We start from the raw sequence: 14,872 nt of genomic DNA, 5'->3' as shown, positions 1-14,872 counted from the left end.
CTGCCCTCTTACTTTTGTCTCCGGGTGGATCAATCATCCCCCCGGCAGTCCCCCAGCACAAACAGGCTCTCCCTCTTTGGCCGCGCCCCCTCCCTTGCTTTTGCAGCCCTCCAGCAGGCAGGCTTCCCCAGCACCTCTCCCTCCCCAGACTGCACCAGGTTCAGGCCTCATGGCGGAGCGTCCTCCTTCCGCAACCGACGGCATCCCCACCCTGTCGGCGGGCACACCTTCCGGTTCCTCTGGTCCCGCGCCTCTACCAGGTTTGCCCAGCATAGTTAGCCTTTCTCCCCCTCCTGGCACTCCCTTCTTACCTGTTCTGGCGGGGGCTCCTTCCGCGAGTCACCCGTCGGCGACAGGTCCCTACGCTGCAGCCGGGCACATAGCTGGTCCTTCCACATGGCCTTATGCGGGCCTGGGAGGCGGGCTTGTTTCCCCGCATACCTCCTCCTCTGCCTCTTTAGCACTGGGTGGTCCTGCCGGCCTGGCTCACACGGCGGGTCCGGCGGCCATCTTACAGCCGGGCGCCATTTTGGGGATGAGCTCCCCTTATTTTGCCGGCACGGTCAGTCAGCTGCACAGCAGCATAGCGCCACGCTTACCAGCTCCCAGCTGGTTTCCCACTCAAGGTGGGGTGGTACCCATTAGTGTAGTATCCCAGGCGGCTTATCAGCCCCCGTGGTTCACGCCAGCAGGTAGTCAGGCAGCGGCGAGCGCATCACCAATGCCCCTTTCCATGGCTGGTCCTAACTGGAGCCAAGCGTCATGGAGTTCAGGTGTTGCCCCACCTGTTTTATCCTCCCCTGCAGTGGCCCCTTCCTCGTCTGTGTACGGGGCACATTTTACAGCACCCCCCATTTACTACCCTTCAGCTTTAACACAGCAGCAATTGTATTACCCTTACGTACCGCCTTGGCAAGTTTATCCCTCTGCCCCGGCCGCACCCTCTCTTCGACCTGTGCTTTATCCTCCTATTTCCCATACGTTTCCTTTGAACCCCCCTGTTGATAGTAACAGTCAAGCATCTCCGGCTCGAGGTCCTCGCATTGCCCCTCTGGTGGTGGACCCGACACCCTCGCCCACTATCGCTACCTTGTCCACGTTGCCGATGCCTCACACGTCTCTTTCAGTTTCAGGTACAGATGCGGTTAGCGGGCAAGTTACCGCGGTGGCTGTAATGTCTTCGATGTCTGAAACGGCGCACGATCCTTCTACCACGGTGACCGGGACAGGTGCGGAAACAAGAGATAAAGTGGGAGAAGAAGTTCCGGGCCCATCAGGTTCTGGTGAGCATGAAAATGACATGTCTTCTACCGATTCTTCCTCTTCCTCTTCACACTCTTCTGGATCCCCTGCACGCCCCCGCAAAATTGCGCGAATGGTAGCGCGGCGTCTAGCTAAAAAGTCCAGTAACAATACTAGGAAGGATGATGAGATAGGGGCTAAAGCGCAAGAAGCAGGCGCAGACACAGTTCACTGTGCTAATACGGCGGTGCTTAGGGGCTTACGTAAAAGTGTTAGAAGCAGAATACGCAGGGGAAAATTCGTGGACCTTTTTTCGCTCACAGATGATATGAAAAAGGGATTCACGCAGGCGAAAAAGTCGGGGGGCATTGGCGAAGATGCCTTTTGCAGCTTCAACACATGGTTGAAAGGAATGCTCATTTTCGCGACATGTTATTTGGAGACCAGGGCAGACGAGCATGTTAACATTATAAGATATTTATTTTTGGTACTCGACATGTTTGTCAGGTCTCGTAATCTGGCATGGCGCGAATATGACTCTCAATTTCGCAAGAAGCATGACGGTGCTCTCCTCATTCCATTTGGGGTTAAAGACGTAGAGGTTTGGCTGGAGGTGTCGCAGCAGCGTCAGCCCCCTTGGATGGTGCTCCCCCTCGTAAGAATCTCACAAACAACAGACAGGGGACGGCGGGAGGGGGGAGAGGTAAATGTTTTGCCTATAATGACTCCAAGTGTACACGTGGTGCAGGCTGTCGTTTTCGCCACTCCTGTCGTCTCTGCGGGGGGGAGCATCCAGCCAAGGATTGTCGACGGGGTTCAGGAAGTGCGTCACAGGATAGAGGAGAGGGTCACAAAGGAAATGGTTAAAGCCTTTTCTCCGGTATGCTTAGATTCTCTTACCAGATGGTTAAAGTTATATCCTTGTAGAGAGGATGCTTTGTTTTTGTTAGAAGGTTTCACAGTTGGTTTTCGTTTACCTATAAAGGGGCCTTTGCGGATAAGGGCGTCACAGAATTTGCGTTCCGCCAGGGACTTCCCAGGGGAATTGAGGCAGAAAGTTAGTGCGGAGGTTTTGCTGGGGAGGATGGAGGGTCCCTTTCCCTGTCCTCCTTTGCATAACCTCTGTATATCCCCGGTGGGGGTGGTTCCTAAGAAAGTGCCGGGTAAGTTCCGCTTGATTCAACATCTCTCTCATCCTCGGGGCGGTTCAGTGAATGATGCTATACCTGGGAACTATTGTAGTGTAGTGTATCAATCTTTTGATGCTACTTTAGACTTAGTTCGCAGTTTTGGTAGTGGCACTTTAATGGCAAAGCTAGACATAGAGGCTGCATTTCGTTTGTTACCGATGCATCCGGAGGCCATGCAATTCGTGGGTTTTAAATTGGATTCGGGTTATTTTGTAGACAAATGTTTGCCCATGGGTTGTGCGGTTTCCTGTGCCTATTTTGAGAAATTCAGCTCTTTTCTTCAATGGTGTCTGCATGCCGGTACAGGCCAGATGGGTATAGCGCACTATTTGGATGATTTTCTCTTTATAGGCCCAGGAAAGAGTGAAGTTTGTGCTGATCTTCTCTTTTCGGCGCAGGCTTTGTTCAAAGTGTTAGGTGTCCCCGTTGCCCATGACAAGACGGAGGGTCCGGTGGCGTGTTTGTCGTACTTAGGCATAGAGATAGACACTGCAGCGGGTTATTGCAGGCTACCTAAGGATAAAGTGGAGAAATTGCAGGAACTAATTGAGTCGTGTTTATCAGCAGAATCAGTTCAGTCGCTCCTGGGTTCCTTAAACTTTGCCTGTCGGATCATTCCCATGGGTAGAGTTTTCTGCAGAAAATTGGAGAGGGCCACAGTCGGTGCGACGCAGCCGCATCAGTATATTCGCCTGTCGGGAGAGATTAAAGAGGATCTTAGGAATTGGAAGCATTTTTTGTTGAGTTTCAATGGTGAATGCATTTGGCCTTCACCCCCGTTGGCGAATAGTATGCTTCAACTTTTTACGGATGCGGCTGGGTCGTCTGGTTTTGGGGCCTTTTTCAATGGGGAGTGGTGTGCTGCTCCATGGCCTCTTGATTGGCACAGGGAGGGGCTGACGAATAACATGTTGTTGTTGGAACTGTTCCCAATTGTCGTAGCGGTGGAACTCTGGTCTGTACGACTGAGTAACTGCCAAGTAGTATTTTGGTGTGACAATCTGGGAGTGGTGCACACCATCAACAACCAACGTTCGTCCTTCACCTTTTGTTTTACGTTTGCTTCGGCATTTAGTTTTGCGCTGCCTCGAGGGCAATATAAGGTTTAGAGCTAGACATGTACCGGGTGTCTGTAATGAAATTGCTGATGCTTTGTCTCGCTTTCAATTTGCGCGCTTTAAAGCTCTTGTCCCGTCGGCTTCTGACGTTGGTTTGGTGTGCCCCCCTTTTGTGTGGCAGATCATCAGGCGGGCTTAGAAGGTTTGGCGTTACAATCGCTTGCCCCGTCGACTCTCAAGGCTTATTCGGCCGCTTGGCGGGATTGGTGCACTCATGGTGCACTCCTTGAGAAGGAGGGTAAGTCGGTGGATGAGTTGATTTCTTCCTTTGTTTGGGAAAGATATCAACAGGGTAGGTCCAGGGCCTCCATGGGATCTGCGCTTGCAGGGATTTCTTTTTTTTGTAAGCTGAAGGGTTTGCATGACCCCACCAAGTCTTTTGTGTTAACGAAGGCCATGAAAGGTTGGGCTAAGGCTTTCCCCGTTCGTTCGGATTCATGGCGGCCTGTGGACTTACAGTTGTTGGCAAATTTGTTATCAGTTATGGGGAGGGTGGCCTCTGATAATTTTGAGGCTTGTCTTTTCCGTCTTTCATTTGCAACAGCATTTTTTGGTGCATTTAGAGTTAGTGAGCTGGTAGCTTCCAGCAAGGCGTCCAATTCCTCAGGACTTTTGTTGAGCGATATCGTTTTTAGAGATTCGTCGGTGCTTTGTCGGCTTAGTTTCTCTAAAACCGATCAAACAGGCAGGGGTAAGTGGGTGACTTTACAACAACAGCAGGACCGGAATATTTGTCCGGTACACTTAGCGGCAGATTACATGGTAAAGCGCCCTTCGGGGGGAGCGCAATGGTTGCTACATGCTGATAATTCACCCCTCACGAAATACCAGTTCGCAGCAGTATTCAGGAAAGGCTTGCTTGAATTAGGGGCTGATCCGTCAGAATATGGTACTCATTCCTTCAGATTTGGCGCTGCTACTAGCGCGGCTCTCGCTGGAGCTTCAGCAGACTCCATTCAGCAAGTAGGGCGTTGGAAGTCGGCTGCTTTTAAGAAGTATGTGCGCTGCGACAAGGTGTAGATGCGCTCCTGGCGTCAACCCGAAAGCGTTGCTTACCCGCCAATTGTTCAACGACTAGCGTTGAGTAATTGGGGGTGTGAAGGGATTTTTTAATTTTTCCTCCCGTTAGCCATGATTTGGCCCATATTTGGTTCACGGGAAGGTTTTTTGGGTTTTCTTCTTCACTCGGGTTCCAGTTTCCCCACATTTTGCATCCCTGCTAGTTAGTTGCCATGTGTTGTTAAAGTTGTGTTTGTGTTTTTGGGTATGGTGCGGTTGTTAAGGTTAGGGTTTTCTCTTTTTCCACAGATTTGGCAAATGAAGATGTGACAGTGTGGCTAGTGGGCTATTCTTATATTTTTTGGGCGGAAAAGCATGTCTTGTCACAGGGTCAGAACTTGTGGCCGAGTGGTGTTAGTGTTCGCTGGATTGGTGTGAGAGGTTTACGTGTGGAGTCGGTGCTAGGATTGATTGTTTCATCTGTTGCCAAATGGGGAACGCCCAAATTCTTGGTGCTCCATGTTGGAGGGAATGATCTTGGTCAGCTGAAAGGAGTTGAATTGATTGTGAGGCTTCGTGAAGTTTTGGAAGAGATGCGTGTCAGATGGCCGACTATTCAGATTGTTTGGTCGGATATGATGCCGCGTTTGAATTGGAGAGGTGTGTGCAAGCATGGTGCGTTGGATAGGTCACGGAAGAAGGTGAATGTGGCAATTACGAGACATGTTGAGTCTCTGGGTGGAATGGCGATTAGGCATGTTTTTCTGGTCGGAGAGCTTGGGAAGTTTTTTCGGCATGATGGGGTACATCTTAATGCTGTGGGCACAGCTTTGTTTATTAAGGACTTCTTCTCGTTCCTGGGTTAGGTTTTTGGGTGGTGGGCCGGTCTCTTTTAGGGCCCGGCTTTGGCGGGAGTACGCTGCAACTCAGTGGCTTTAAGTGGCGTAAGACAACTTTGTGGGGGCACTGACCCTCGTTGCCCCTGGCGAATTTGTCCTGCTCTGTGCGGGGGACCCGGGTGCTGGCTGTACGGTAGCACCTCGGATTGGCCCTAGAGGGAAGTGAGACTCTCACATCGTTAGTACGTCTAGAGGGGGGACTTTTAAGTAGTCCTCCGAGTATTCTGATCAGCGTGAAAGCTAGAACTGAGTTTGCAGTGTCTCTTAGCCACCCTGGTTAGGTTGATTAATAATTTATAAATAAAAAGCTGTGACCTTTTTAGCCAAGCTCTGGTGTCTGTGTCTTTATTTATTTATATATTGGTTAAGTAAGATATCAAGGTGTTAAGATATATTTGAAGCAGTAAACCAATGCAGATCTTATGGAGGACGAAATTTGAATAGAATTGAGGAAAGGTAAGATTGCTGGTTTTCTGCTGTGTGTGGGTGTTGATGACAGCCTTGTTGCTGGGTCAAACTGTTTGTGTCAGATTGAGTGGATTAGCCTATAGGATTGTTAGTAGGTGGAGCTAGGTTTTGTCTATTTAAGGGCTGCCAGAACTCAGCTCAGTCTCTTTAGTGATCTTCTTACCCACCATCCCACCCACGTTTTTAAGTTGTGTGTACTAACTTTTGTTTTCTACTTCAGGTGAGGCACAGCACGGCGGGAGTACGCTGCAACTCAGTGGCTTTAAGTGGCGTAAGACAATTTTGTGGGGGCACTGACCCTCGTTGCCCCTGGCGAATTTGTCCTGCTCTGTGCGGGGGACCCGGGTGCTGGCTGTACGGTAGCACCTCGGATTGGCCCTAGAGGGAAGTGAGACTCTCACATCGTTAGTACGTCTAGAGGGGGGACTTTTAAGTAGTCCTCCGAGTATTCTGATCAGCGTGAAAGCTAGAACTGAGTTTGCAGTGTCTCTTAGCCACCCTGGTTAGGTTGATTAATAATTTATAAATAAAAAGCTGTGACCTTTTTAGCCAAGCTCTGGTGTCTGTGTCTTTATTTATTTATATATTGGTTAAGTAAGATATCAAGGTGTTAAGATATATTTGAAGCAGTAAACCAATGCAGATCTTATGGAGGACGAAATTTGAATAGAATTGAGGAAAGGTAAGATTGCTGGTTTTCTGCTGTGTGTGGGTGTTGATGACAGCCTTGTTGCTGGGTCAAACTGTTTGTGTCAGATTGAGTGGATTAGCCTATAGGATTGTTAGTAGGTGGAGCTAGGTTTTGTCTATTTAAGGGCTGCCAGAACTCAGCTCAGTCTCTTTAGTGATCTTCTTACCCACCATCCCACCCACGTTTTTAAGTTGTGTGTACTAACTTTTGTTTTCTACTTCAGGTGAGGCACAGCACGGCGGGAGTACGCTGCAACTCAGTGGCTTTAAGTGGCGTAAGACAATTTTGTGGGGGCACTGACCCTCATTGCCCCTGGCGAATTTGTCCTGCTCTGTGCGGGGGACCCGGGTGCTGGCTGTACGGTAGCACCTCGGATTGGCCCTAGAGGGAAGTGAGACTCTCACATCATTAGTACGTCTAGAGGGGGGACTTTTAAGTAGTCCTCCGAGTATTCTGATCAGCGTGAAAGCTAGAACTGAGTTTGCAGCGTCTCTTAGCCACCCTGGTTAGGTTGATTAATAATTTATAAATAAAAAGCTGTGACCTTTTTAGCCAAGCTCTGGTGTCCGTGTCTTTATTTATTTATATATTGGTTAAGTAAGATATCAAGGTGTTAAGATATATTTGAAGCAGTAAACCAATGCAGATCTTATTATATAAAAAAAATAATAAGAAAATACATTTTTAGAAAAGTTAATATACACGGTGAAAACTGAGAACTTTAATTTACTGTGGAGTAAATTGTACCAAACATCTCTATTGATTCACATCTCACAATAAAAGGTTGAAGCACTTTTAGCATCATCATACGGCAAGTGTCATCTGTAAATTGGTACTTGAAAACATTATGAGTGGGTGAAGGAGGATGCATTGCTGATTATACCCTAATGGCTTCGGAGTGCAAAAAGATTCCTGTCATAGGTAGATGCACGTCACATTGCTGCCACTTCCAAAAGCAATACATTCATGAGATCATGTGCATAACAACGATCCAGGTGTCACATAAAGGCATAATAGAGCCAAAATATTCCTCACTTTTCTTTTGTATGTCACTGACTTTGGATTTTTTTTTTTATAATTATATATATATATATATATATATATAGATATATATATATATTGTGATAGAGGCACTGGTAAAGTGGTCAATGGCAGGTACATTTGTCCTAGGTTTTTGGCCTATGTGTTCTAAAAAACCCCAGGAGAAGTCTGTTTTGTAAGAAAACCAGAGTATCAGCTTTTGGAAAAGCCGGTTTGGGTCCTGGGGGTGTGGATGTGAGGAGAGGGAGGGCTCCATCCACAGGCCACTCCAGGTTTTGGGCCTTTCAGTCTGGTAACAGGTTCATTAGGGCTTGCAGCTGGAAATGGCTAATATAAGCATGGTTTGTTTGTGGCTGAGTGTCTCACACCTGGGAGAGCAGGCAGACTAGCCTGTTCAGAGACACTTGGTGATAATCCTTGTAAGTACTATGCACTATGTTTTGCTGATGGTGAGGGCAATAGGCCCTACCATAGAGAGGGAATCTGCTGTGTAGCTAGTGCCCAGCCGGGCTAGGACTTATGTTTATGTTTTGTTTATGTTTATATTCATTTGGCACAATAAAGACTGGCGCCGACCAGTTTGTACGAGAACCCCAGACTTGTATCCTGTTTCTATGGCTGCTGTGTGTGTAAAGAGGGAGTCCATCTACCCCAGCAGAGGGACCCCTATCCCGACTGTGTCACAATATAAATATACATATATATATTCAATTAGCTGTGGTACTTTATCGTCAGCTAATTCATTCCCCGGTCTAAATCATGTAGCCCTGAAAACACGGAACTTATCAGGAGGTGTGGCCTAATCGCAGGAGGTAAAGCGTCTCAGGGGAAAATCCAGGGGGCCATGAGCAGTGTGATCGCACCACCGTAGAAAAGTGGAGACTGCTGCTGCTGCTGGGCTGCTGACAGGAAGCAGGCACCATCTGGGATTTCTTTTCACCTGAAACGAAACAGTCGACAAGTGCCATTTTTTCGCAGCTGCGAACTTACCATGGATGTGTTTTCGCCAAAAAAATTGGAATTTTTCATGCTGTAAAAATGGAGGGTATTTGAATTGCCCCCGCAGAAAAATGTGGTAAAGTCCCATTTTTACCGCACTAAAATTTATCGTGGGCAATTGAAGCCCCCCCTATGTATTTCTACATTATAATTTCCTAAATTGTGCGAATGCCTTTAAATTGGGAGAAGAAGAGAGGGACAAAGGGGTATAAGGGTAAGCGGCAGGAGGGATGAGCTATTGCGAATGGGAGGCTGAATTGGATTTACATACGGCCAGATTCAGATGTGAATGCCGATATTTACACAGTTTGAGCGATTAATAACCATTGCCCATGTCTGTAAGCCGCACAGCACATGTGCAGCGATTGAATTGCGATTATGCTTGCACAGAGGAATCACTTGCAGAGTGAGTGACAGGTAGTCAGCATTTGGGGGAGGCAACTGGGGATGGTTAGAAAAAGACAGCCGTCGGACCATTTAAACACTGTTTTCTGGGCGTCCACAAATTAGCCACTGCGTTCGTGCTCGCAGCAGGATAGACCTCTGCGTGTCTGGAGACCCATTATGTTTGTGGAATCTTAGACTTACTCTGAAAGCTGATGACTGCCTGATCTGCGTTCGATGTTTACGGTTTTGTGCATGAGCGGCAAATGTGAGATGCTTTCAGTGGGCGGCCCTAAGCACTGGATGGCGAGTGTTTCATTAGTATGAATCCATGAGAGATTGCAGCTGCAATAGCATTTGCATCCACAGCTTAAACAGGCCCATAGTCATGAGAATGGGAATATTTAACTGCTTCCTACTAGTGGACCTAATGGCCAACTACTTGTTCTGAAATCAGCCGTCTGCACACAATTATTTAAAGTCAATTCACCTAAAACTCATGTGTTTTAATACATACAAGACACTTTACTGCTAGTATGTTATTGCAGTTCAAAGAGTTTTATCAGGAGGAACACGAGAGTCACCTCTTATTTTCAAATATGTTTTGATACATCATATACAATTGGGATCTGATTACAGAGTGGAAAAGCATTACAATCCCAAACATATTTATAGAACGAAACACCAGAAGTTTAGAAAAATCCTAGATCATTGGCTCGCATAAGTTTTAAGTATTGGGAACTTGGGGACTGACTCAGATGTGGATGTTTTTCCAATTTGCCTAATGTATTTGTACTGTGCGCCTAAGCCACACTGCACAGATGCTGGATGATCGACAGTCTGCAGCCATTTGGCGGCAGAGACGGGGAGGAGCGTTGAAAATGCAGGTATGTTGCCAACATTTTGGGGGAGTGCCAGTCTCGGATGCAAATTGACTGGCCTCGGCAGGTTAGCTGTAGTGGAAATTCTAAACAACCTTGTGGCCCCTATACACTAGATGATATTTTGAACGATTTGGCCGATTCCGGCATATCGGAATGACAAATCGTTCAAATCGTCAAGTGTGTACGCACTGTGCATGCTCCTGCGGTATTGTTCGTCGCATCTGCAGATCTTTTGTACATGCAGGAAGATCTGTCAATCACGATTCACGGAAGATCGTGCAGTGTGTACGCTCTACCAAAAGACCAGGCGATATGGTTACATTATATAGTTATTAATCTAACCACCAAATGATGCAAGATGTATCATTTGGTCGTTTGTTAGATTGCACAGTGTGTATGCACTAGATCGTTTGCCCGAGAGTTCAAGGGAAATCGTTGATGACATGTCATTGTTAGCAAGTCGTCTAGTGTGTACCTAGCTTTAGGGTTGCTCAGATGTTCGATGGTTGTCGTGAAGTCAGTAGACAGTAGAATAGTTAGAATAGACAGTAGAAGTTAGCCAGCACTGAGCCATAACAATCTACCAGCAAGTAGTTTGGATCATACTTTAGCTGGGTAGATTAATGCAAATGTCTGCATTTTAGTGTAAATATCCCTTCATCCCTAATATACTTTTAAATGGAAAATATCTATTAAATAAATTATTTCTATGAGTACATGCTTTCCAAGCATAAAACACATTTAGTATGCTGTTATATTCTAAAACCAACTGATTAGTAAACTATGGACCTGGGGCGCAATTCAGATCCGCTCGCAAGCGCTGTGTGCTCGCAAGCGTCTCGATGTTAATGCCCTGAGCATGCGCCGCGTCCGGCGTGTGCATGCGTGAGCCCCGCTGAGCGTCTGAAGTTCAGTCGCTACGGGGCTTGCTACAAGACGGGGCGGCTGTTGATGTTGATTGACAGCACGCCCCGTTTTGTGGGCGGGTAGGGTGGGTGGCCGGACAAATGCAGGCTTTCCCTTAGGAACGTCTTGTGTTTGTTGGGAGGGGTTACTGACTGCATCGATATGAAATGCGGCCGGCGGTTCGATTTCCGGCAGCGCCTGGCCGACAAAAGCAGAGTAGGACGTCATGACGTCACGTGCACCTTGTCATAATAAGGGGCCGGGATGCTGGAGTAAGAAGATCGAGAGGAGCCACGGATCACGAGGAGCAGAAGAGAAAGAAATAAGGTAAGTGGCGGTGGTATGGAGGGGGGAGGGGGAAAGAGGCTGACATACACTGGGGGGGGATAAAGAGGCTGACATACACTGAGGGGGATGAAGAGGCTGACACACACTGGGGCTGGGGGGGGGCAGGCTGACACACACACTGGGGCTGGGGGGGAAGGCTGACACACACACTGGGGCTGGGGGGGAAAAAGGCTGGGGGAAAGATGGTGACACGCTGAGGGGAAAGAGGCTGACACACACTGGGGCTGAGGGGGGGAAAGGCTGACACGCTGAGGGGAAAGAGGCTGACACACACTGGGGCTGAGGGGGGGAAAGGCTGACACGCTGAGGGGAAAGAGGCTGACACACGCTGGGGCTGAGGGGGGGAAGAGGCTGACACACACTGGGGCTGGGGGGGAAGAGGCTGACACACACACTGGGGCTTGGGGGGAAAAGGCTGAGACACATGCTGGGGCTGGGGGGGAGAGGCTGACACGCTGGTGCTGGGGGGGGAGAAAGAGGCTGACACTCACACTGGGGCTGGGGGGGGGAAAGGCTGATACACACACTGGGGCTGGGGGGAGGAAGAGGCTGACACACACACTGGGGCTGGGGAGGAAAAGGCTGAGACACATGCTGGGGCTGGGGGAAAGATGCTGACACGCTGGGGGGAAAGAGGTTGACATACCCTGGGGGGAAAGAGGCTGACACACCCTGGGGGGAATGAGGCTGACACACCCTGGGGGGAAAGAGGCTGACACACCCTGGGGGGGGGAGGAGGCTGACACACACTGGGGCTGGGGGGGAAGAGGCTGACACACACACTGGGGCTGGGGGGGAAAGAGGCTGACACACGCTGGGGCTGGAGGGGAAAGAGGCTGACACACACTGGGGCTGGGGGGGAAAGAGGCTGACACACAAGCTGGGGCTGGGGGGAAAGAGGCTGACACACGCTGGGGCTGGGGGGGGAAGAGGCTGACACATGCTGGGGCTGGGGGGGAAAGAAGCTGACACACACTGGGGCTGGGGGGGAAGAGGCTGACACACACGCTGGGGCTGGGGGGGAAAGAGGCTGACACACGCTGGGGCTGGGGGGGAAAGAGGCTGACACACGCTGGGAGGGAAAGAGGCTGAGACACGCTGGGGGGGAAAGAGGCTGACACACACTGGGGGGAAAGAGGCTGACACACACTGGGGCTGGGGGGAAAGAGGCTGACGCTGGGGGGAAAGAGGCTGACACGCTGGGGTTGGGACATGCTGGCAGGAAGAACGAGGCAGAGACATGCTGGGGATGGAAGGAGAATGAGGCTGACATGCTGGGGCTTGGGAGAATGAGGCTGACACACTCGGGCTGGACAGACTGAATTTACTGACTGGGGGGGCAGTGAGAAAACAAGGCTGGGCAGCAAGACAGACACTGCATTTAATTACTGGGGAGGGGTGAGGGGTGGTGAAAAATGTTGGGGTGCCAGGAATGGGTGGGATGGGGTGGGATGGAGGGGGCAAAGCATATTCTTGCACCTGGGCCCACCACTCTCTAGTTGCGCCACTGACCCATGTTACAATAATCCAGAGACACTGCGTAAACTGTAGCCTGACACTCAAATTGTCAGCCATCTTCTACATTTAAACACATATGTCAGAAACCATGTTGATTTACAAATAATCCCACACACACACACAAAGTCACACACACCAACACACACACCTAATGACTACTACAGTTGTGTTAATTTTTCCAACACAGTATTGAAATTAGGACTTAAAACTTGTTTGCAGCCATTTAAAAAAAAAAAAAAATGTATGCAGATCTGAAAATGAAACAAATAAACAGGCCATCAAAATCAGTAAATATAACATAAACACGCACACACACACACATGCAGAAAGGCATACACCACGCAATGCATATACAACGTATTATTTACTTTGGCAGTTATCCGCCCGCAATTGATCCAGGAGGGCCGGGGTCCACCTCCGGAGATCCGACCACCTCCTCTCCAGTTGCGCTACAGTTCGGCGGAAGCCCATGCGGCGGAGCGTCCTCCTCACCTCTGCGTATGCCCGCATTTTAATGCAATTTGGCACATGCGGGCCCATGGGCCCTAGGCACCGGTCCATCACGTCTGTGAGGACGCGCAGCTCCCACCTGCTAAAACTGGAGGATCTCATGATGGCAATGACAAATATTAGAGTGTGCAAACTTTATATCAACTAGGGTGCAGTCTGATTGGTTGGCCATTCAAAAATGGAGGATAAACACAGGACATTTGTTGATTTAATACATCTATAACAACACAACACCTATCATACATCATGTGACTCACCACATTCCACAGCTAGGATATGCCTGTGCAGCTAGTAGTACACTCCCAATACTACGCAGCTCCTTGTGGAAGTGTTTGGAATTGTGAGGGGCACTTTTAAAGGGTGTGTTGGTTGCTTGTGCATTGTGTAGTGCACTGCATGGGAGTGGCGCACAGTAGCAGGCGCGTACGCATATTGCTATAAATAGCAACGCCCGATTTTTACAAAATTGCAGTCATGGATTCTGAGGAGACCAATGTAGAGGACTGCATGATTGACATACATGAATTTCTGGATGAATTTGGTTTTGGAATAGCATCAGAAATTGAAGCTGTGGACACACTTCCAGATGTGACAGAGAAAAGTGTGCCTGAGCCCACACCAGATGATCCTCCTCCAGCACCTACAAACACATCACTTTCAAAAGTGGCTGGCCGATCAGATGGAACGATACAAGGTCAAGATAAACCTTGTTGGCTTACAGATACCCTCATCCAGGTGGCACTGACCAGATTCACTTTTGGAAATAAGATTCCTTTTTCTGTAAGGAAAAAAATCTGGGTGAAATTTACCCAAGTTCATCAATCGGAAACACTCTACTCATTTGGAGGCATATTTTCTTCGGAAAAATTACGTGTATTATATAAATTTCAATATTTGGGAAATGTTTTTGTTTACTCTTGTTTACCAAACCAAAAATTTGTTAAAAAAAAATGTGTTAGCCAAATGGTCAATATATCTACATCACTCATAACAAGAAGTTTTTCATAAAAAATAATTGTAGCTAAATTTATCAAAAGGTGGAGTGACCTTTGCAGCCAACTCAAGACAAAGCTGAATTTGCGGAGAAAACACTTTAATGGGCCAGGGGGTCCCCTCCCTGACACATTGGCTTTGACCAAAAAGCAACATCTACTTTTGGGGTCCTTAGATTGGAGGTTAGTGGTGGAGGCAAAAATAGACCATCAGGAGCCTCCACAAGATGACCTACATGCTGAGTCTGGTAATTATTTGCATATACCTGTCTCTGTATCTGTCTATTTTTGTATTACTTAATTATAATAATTGTTTTTTCTACCATTTTTTAGGAACTGACATGGCTGAAAGCCTGCAGATGGATGGGGTGATGGCACAACCTACATCAATTGTGCCTCCCCCATCCTCCACTGCCACCCTTACCCAAGTCCTGGATGGTTAAGGCAAACAGCAGCCATAGAAACTGTCCAGGCCAGCATGTTGGAGCAAAACTCCTTTTTAAAGTCCATAATCCAAGATGTCAGGGAGATCAAAGAACATCTGACTGGCCCAATAGAAAGTGAGGTGGACCAGTGCCCTGCTGTGGCTGGACCGACTGACGACGGTCCGCCTGGATCCGCAAATTCAGCTTTCCAGAGTCGGCTGCAAAGAAGAAAATATCTGATGATCTTGAATTTATTTC

The 14,872-nt window shown here is 48.4% G+C and overlaps 1 long non-coding RNA gene across 1 annotated transcript in view; it reads left to right on the top strand.

Annotated features, from left to right (window-relative positions):
* Positions 1-1,212, top strand: part of LOC148521374 (uncharacterized) — a 193,602-nt gene extending 192,390 nt beyond the window's left edge. Inside the window, exon 4 of the long non-coding RNA XR_015878835.1 lies at positions 1,128-1,212. This is a non-coding gene — a long non-coding RNA (uncharacterized LOC148521374). The remainder of the gene's footprint in view (positions 1-1,127) is intronic.
* Positions 1,213-14,872: the final 13,660 nt, after the last annotated feature.

The sequence above is a fragment of the Taudactylus pleione genome, unplaced genomic scaffold, assembly GCF_031769625.1.
Source record: "Taudactylus pleione unplaced genomic scaffold, aTauple2 ptg000169l, whole genome shotgun sequence".
Lineage (NCBI taxonomy): Eukaryota > Metazoa > Chordata > Amphibia > Anura > Myobatrachidae > Taudactylus > Taudactylus pleione.
Note: the sequence above shows the minus strand (reverse complement) of the source record. Positions and strands in the feature narration are given on the sequence as shown.